Below are 6,741 nucleotides of genomic sequence, written 5' to 3' on the forward strand. Positions count from 1 at the left end.
GTGAAGTGCCTGGACCTGAGACGGCGCCCTGCGGGTATGAGCACGCCTCCTGTTCGCACTCACAGGGACAGGAACCACAGTCCCCAGCTCCGGGGTGGCCCCACCATTTTTAATGTAACCTTAGGGGTATGAGGCCCCCAGTCTGAGCCCACTGCCTCACACCCCTCAGTGCCCTTCCTTAGAGGACCTTTTGGGGTGCACTCACTTGCTCAGCGGCAGCTGTGGGGACACAGGGCGTGGACACTCACTTGTGCTCCGGCCCAGCAGAGGCTGCCAGCCCACATGGGCGTGGACAGCACAGCAGGGGCTGGACACAAGGATCCATTTCACGAGTGGAGGCAGGCTGGCTCCCTCATGTCCTGCCACTGGGGGTCAAACACCCCAGAGCCCACTCAAAACCGTTTCAGCTGTCCACCTGGCTTAGTCCCTGTGGCCTGCGAGGGTTCTCCACTGAGGCAGGCAGGCCCCTTCCTTGGCTGGAGAACAGGTAGGGCCCTTCCTCCTGCCCATGCCCTGCACCCACCTGGCAGCAGCTACCCCCCTGTCCTGTGTGCCCCCCATTGGGCCCCATCCTTCAGGATAAAGACCCAGCCCACCACCTGCCCCTGCCTCCCGGTGCTCAGCCACAGTGGGGCTTGCTCCCACCCAGCTCTTTCCGGCTCCTCCTGCTACACCCTCTCAGGGAAGCTGCCAGGTGAGGTCAGCGTGTCCTTGGAGCTCTCCAGGCGCTGGGCCCTCCTGCCGCAGCCTTATCACAGACGGAATCTCACCAGTCGTGTCACCCCTTGTCCAGCATCCAGCTCCTCAGGGATGGGACGGGGACACTCAGGCTGGCTCAGAGTTTCAGAGCCTAGTGGATGGAGAGGGAGGGAGAACATGGCGGGGGCTGCTGCCTGCCTGCACGTCTGAGAGGTCGTGCAGACGCGCCTGTCCGGTCCCGAGGAAAAACAGGCATTCTTTGAGAGCTGGGCTGGAGGGAGCTGCTGGAAGGCCAGTCTGGGAGTTCTACAGAGTCCTACACAAAGGGCTCTGTCTGCAAAGTCGGGCCCTGCACCTGCCCTACCCGTTTCCATGCTCTCACCCGGAGGAGGGGCAGGGAGCCTGCAGCACCCGAGTCACCTCCTCCAAGTGGCCTGGAGCTGGCTCAGATGGGTGTTGCCACATGCAGGGGCAAGGCCTTGACACTCACTCACCCTGGTGTGCAAAGTGCAGAGGCCAGAGCCCCAAACAGAGGCTGGGGGAGGGCAGAGGCGGGGACAACCCCCTCCCCCGAGACTGCAGCAGAATGCTCCCCTCTTCAGGCCACAGAGTGGGAGCAGCTGTGGAGAGCAGAATGTCACCAACAGTGCACCCAGGGCCCTCAACTCCCAGCATGGGGGCAGGGCAGGGGGAGGAGGGAGGGAGAAGGGAAGGGAAGGTAAGGGAAGGGAAGGGAAGGGAAGGGAAGGGAAGGGGAGGGAAGGGAAGGAAACGGAAGGGAAGGCAGTGCTCAGAGAGAATCTGCGCCCAGCACCCAGCTCAGGGGCTGAGCTTCTCACCAGCATCCTGTCTTGTCTCCCCCATAAGCAAACCCAGGCCCAGGCGTCCCTGGGCCTCTCTCCTGGGCTGCCCATCCACCCTCCTAGGACCCAGGAGAGAAGGCGGACCCTGAGCTGCTTCTCTAGGCTGGGCGAGTCAGCAGCAGCTGCCAGGCTTGGGGGACACAGAGTGGCCGGGCAAGTGGGGCATGAATACACTCAGCAGCCTGCAGAGCCTGGCTGCTGAGCCTCCTAATTGCTTCGAAGTTGTGCTAATTGACTTATTGGAAACAGAGTCTGGGGAAGGGTGGGATGAGGGGAGGGCGGGTGTCCTGGAAGCCACAGCCTGTCCCCCAGCCAAGCTGAAGATGCCCAGTTCCCAGGGCCTCAGCCTGGTGGCTCTCTGTCTCCTGATGCCAGGCCTAGCCCAGGCCCCTGCCAGAGTTGGAGCTGGGGTTGGTTTGGGCCACACTCAGACTCAGGGCCTGTCCCACCGAGGGCAGGGTGCAGGCAGGGGCGGGCCAGGCCAGGCTCAGCACCAGGGGCCACAGTCAGTTAGGACAGGTCTGCCCCCTGCCCCCTGACCAGGAGACCCCAAAATCAGACCTTCTTCAGGACCCCAAGAGAAGGGCCAGCAAACATTTGGGAAGGGGAGTGAGTGGGTATAAAGGACCCTTCACCAGCCCAAGATATAAACATGAGCATGGGTTTTTGTTTCGTCAAAAGCAAGCCTCTAAACCCTCTGTTAGCACAAAGTTTATGATTTCCTTCCTAAACTTCCTCCTCCAACCTGAGCATCCATCCAGTGGTCCGAAACCAGGAGCATCTCACAGGACCAAGAGGGCTATCCTGCCCCAGCCCAGGCAGGGTCCACCAGGTGCTGTTCCAGTGGTGGCCAGAAGATGTCACTGTGGAACATGGGTCCTGCACAGCCCCGTTAACTGGCTCCTGGATCTGTGGTCTCTCTGCTGTCCCCATCCCCATGGGCCGCAGTGGGGACAGGGTTCATGACTTTCATCAGTTTAAGCAAGGCACAGATCCCAAGCCTGGGGGCTGTCCACATTACTCCCCTGTGTGCCCCCCACAAGTCTCCAGGCCCTTGTGTTAAACCTGATCTTTCGTTTGGGTCGGGGGGCAGTTTTTCTATCAGGCAACTCCCATCTGCACACTCCCAGCCCGTCAGAGTGGCTCTAACAATGTTTGACCTAAAATTGAAGGAGCTGGTGGGATGGAAATGGTTTCTCCTTTTCCTCCCAAGAGGCTGCCGTGCAAATATCTCCTCCTGGCTTGGCCTCGCACCTGGCTGGCTCCCAGCATGGAGGGGATGCCCTCAGAGGGATATTTGGAGAGGCTCTGCCCACAGAAAGTGCTCATCCAATTTCTCTGCAGGGAGGGGCCTGGAGAGGACTACAGACATGCCGCCCAGAAGGTGGCTCAGCCCTCCTCAGGGAGTGTGAGTCCGCACTCAGGGCTGCGGTGGGAAGTCTGTCCACCCAGAGGGGTTCCTCTCAGGCTCACCCTGGGGAGGCGAGGGGGGGCAGTGAGAAGAGCTCCTGGGAGAAGGACTCTTGCCACACCCTGTGCATAGGAGGATGAATGAGTGAAGGAACAAACATGAACAGATATAAGACCTACTTGAACACGCCACAAGGCGCTCCTGGAGAGACAGGGCCACACTGGTGCCAACACACACACAGCAGGAGCTGAGTAGTAGGAACAAGTGCTGCTACGGAAAGGATGAGCCTTGGGAACCCAGGTAGGGAGATGGGTGGGGAGACCAAGGACAAGCTGAGGGGCTGTGGTAAAGGGAGCCCGAGAAGGGAGAGCAGGACCATGCCAGACCGGTCACAGGGGCACCGACTCTTCTGGCGCAGGGACAGCAGAGCACAGCAGGCGTGTGCGGCTGGAGAGGCGGGCTGAGTCTCCAGGAGGCAGGTGGGCCTGGAGGAGCTGCTCTGGGAGGCATGACCAACTGCAGGATTTGGGATGTGGGAAGATTGGGAGCAGGATGTGAGGTAGCAAGATAATGAGCTGATTGGCAAATGAGTAAATAGTAATCTCTTGATGGAAACATGTTTATGGTGCAATTAGCAGCTGTGCCATAAATAAAAATTTAACTGTATGATCAAGTTGTTGAGCTGTAGGAAATAGCTCTCCGTGACTGAGCCAGGCTTTATACTGTTTGCTTCGTGCAGTGTCTGCATGAGGCATCATTGACTGCACTCCCCCATCTCCAGCCCACATCTCCACGCCCAGCTCTGTCCTGACCCAGGACCAGAGGGAGAGGAACCAGCCTCTCCCTGGGCGTCTCCTGCCCAGATGCTGCAGTCCTGCGCAGGCACACGTCCCACCGGAGCCTTTGCCCCAGACCCTCCCTCCTCTCTCACTCTTCCTCCTATAAAATCCTGCTTGGAACCCTCCCCCCCCACCACTGGGGGGGCTCCCGAGGCCAGCCCCCTTGTCCCAGCCTCCTGATTTTTCTCTCTTTTTAAATTTTTTAAGCACAAAAATGTCCAAACACATAGGCAATGATAAACACTCTGAATTCATCGTCGCCTCTGAAACTGGTTTGTGTCATCTCTGCATGTTTTCCATTTTGCCATCTACATTCACATCCAAGAACATCGCGGACCATTCTTTGCAGGTTACATTAATGTGAATTAATGTGATCACACAGAGTAAAACCCTTTGAAACGTGCTTTTTATCGCTCAGCATGATTCCCAAGGTGTATCAGAGCTGTCCGCCTGGTGTTAGCCCTGTGTGTCCTGACTCGGGATGAACCGAACCTGCGCGCTTCTGCCCAGGGACACGAGGACACCTTTTGTCACGACAAGTACACTCCCAATAGCCCCGCCTCCTTGCTGCTGAGTGTTACAGATGGCCTTGGTGGCCTGGATGCCCTGGGTGCCAGGGGGAGGCTCGCCAGGGCTCCTGGTGGTGGCTCTCTGGCCACAGCATGAAGCTCACATCTATTCACCGCACTTGGAGAATCGGATTTCAGTTGTGCCAGCCTCCTGAGTTTTCTAGGTGATTAGTGAGGGTGGGTGTCTGCACATAGAATTTGGGGCAGGAAGTACCACACACTCAAGTTCAGTCATCAGCCAACAACCCAGAACTTCGGGGCGGTCAGGAGGCTGCTCCCGGGCTCGCTCCCGCAGGGCCTCTGGGACTGGACCGTTCTCCAAGCCAAACAGCACGTGGCGTGCCTTTCCCAGACGCAACTCAGCCCTCTGGGGCGAGGGAGGCAGCACGCAGGGACCCCAAAGCCACTTCTCCAGCTCTGCTCTCTCTGGGCAGCTCATCTCTACACAGTCCTGTGGCCCCCTTTTTTCCATTTTGTTGTAAATTTTCTGTTAAGGTATAAAGATTTCCCCACATTGGGGGAGTAACCCTTGCTGGCTGTGTGTTTTACAAACGTCCATGTCCAGCTAAACTCCTCTTTCCTTAAGTTATAACCTTCCTGGGCCCTTGACCCCTAATCCAGGCACGTCGGCCCCTGGCTGTGGGCTCCTGGGCACAGGCCTGCACCTGCTTGTGAGTGAATGCTGTTCTCTTGGTTCCCAGGGCCACTGCCTCCCTTGCAGGTGTCCCTGGTGGGGCCAGAGAGGGGACAGTCCCCAGTGTGGGGACAGCTGCCCCCATGCAGCCTCTTCTCCAGCACAGGGTTGGAGGAAGGGCCACCCAGCCAGAGATGAGGAAAAGGGTGAGCTGTCCCTTTAATTTCTTCCCAGGCAAAGCCTCCAGACTACAAAAACAACGTTTTAATTTAAATTCCAATTCTGCATCCATTCACAGAGCAGCTCTGAGCAGGGGTCTCATCAAAGGCTTTAATGGTTTGAAGGGACCTGTCACATGCGGAAGGGGTGGGAGGAGACCCACTGGCTCTGCTTGGGGAGTGCAGCAGCTCAGAGCAGAGGCCCAGCCCTGTGAGTGGGAGAACTGGTGCCCCCACGGGGCACTGCCAAAGGAAATCAAAGGACCAGCAAGACCCAGGTGTGCAGAGGGCTTGGCTCTGGACAGGGCAGCGAGGGGCCTCAGGTCGCCAAGTCCCTGTGCGCGGGCCAGACATCTTGCCGGGACTCCTGGCTGGCGGCAGCTGCTCTCGGTGCCCACAGCTCCCATGGTTTGGGGTAAGGGGACGCAGCTTAAACTTTGACCTGGCTTCTTCCCTTCCTCTCTCTCACAATCAATAAATAAAACTGAGAGTGCTGGCCATCCCTGGTGCCACAGGGTCAGACAGGCAACGTCGGCCCGCCCCGCAGGGCTTCCTGTGTCCACCAGGCCCCACGCACCTGGAGGGCCTCCATGATCCCTTCATTTCCACTGTCCCCACAGGGACTTTCCTTCATCCCCTTCCCAGCCACGTGCTCAAAGTGGGTGCGGGGCCTCCTGCCCTCCCCCCGCCAAGGCGCACATTCCACAGCTCTCCTCTCCTCCCCCTTCTCCTCTGACTGGGCCACAGACTGAGGGGTCACCTGCTCCACACCCCACATCCCATGCTGCCCAAACTCAGCTCAAGGCCATCTCAGTAGTCCCGGAGGCCCCTGTCCAGCCACACCACAGTGTGGTCACCAGCAGCTCCTACGGGACAACAGCCAAGTCCCTCTCCCAGGTCAGTCTCCCTGGGACCCACACTCCTGTTCCCCGCCCCCACCCCACTGTCAAGCCCCGCCCACAGGGACCCCACCCAGCTGGACACTGAATTTCTGACAGTCAGAGCAAGTGTTAGAGAACCATCAAAGCTGGGCAACCAAAAAAATTGTTTTAAGAATTGGAGTTCTCACCAATCAGAAAGGATGTGTGCACCCCTATGCTCACAGCAGCACCATTTACAATAGCTAAGATCTGGAAACAGCCCAAGTGCCCATCAGTAGATGAGTGGATAAAAAGCTGTGGTACATTTACACCATGGAATACTAGGCAGCTGTAAAAAAATAAGGATCTCTTACCCTTTAAGACAGCATGGAGGGACCTGGAGAGTATCATGCTAAGTGAAAAAAGTCAGTCAGCGAAAGACAAGTATCACGTGATGTCACTCCTGTGGAATCTAAGTAACAAAATAAGCTGATGAACCGAGTGATCAGAGACATGGAAGCAGGGAACAGAGTGCGGATCTCAGAGGGAAGGTGGGGGAGGTTGGGAGGGGGGGGGAGGTGATCAACCAAAAACCTTGAATGCATATATGCACAACCCATGGACACAGACAATAGGGTGCTGAAGGCT

This window comes from Myotis brandtii, unplaced genomic scaffold, assembly GCF_000412655.1.
Source record: "Myotis brandtii unplaced genomic scaffold, ASM41265v1 scaffold915, whole genome shotgun sequence".
NCBI classification, from domain to species: domain Eukaryota; kingdom Metazoa; phylum Chordata; class Mammalia; order Chiroptera; family Vespertilionidae; genus Myotis; species Myotis brandtii.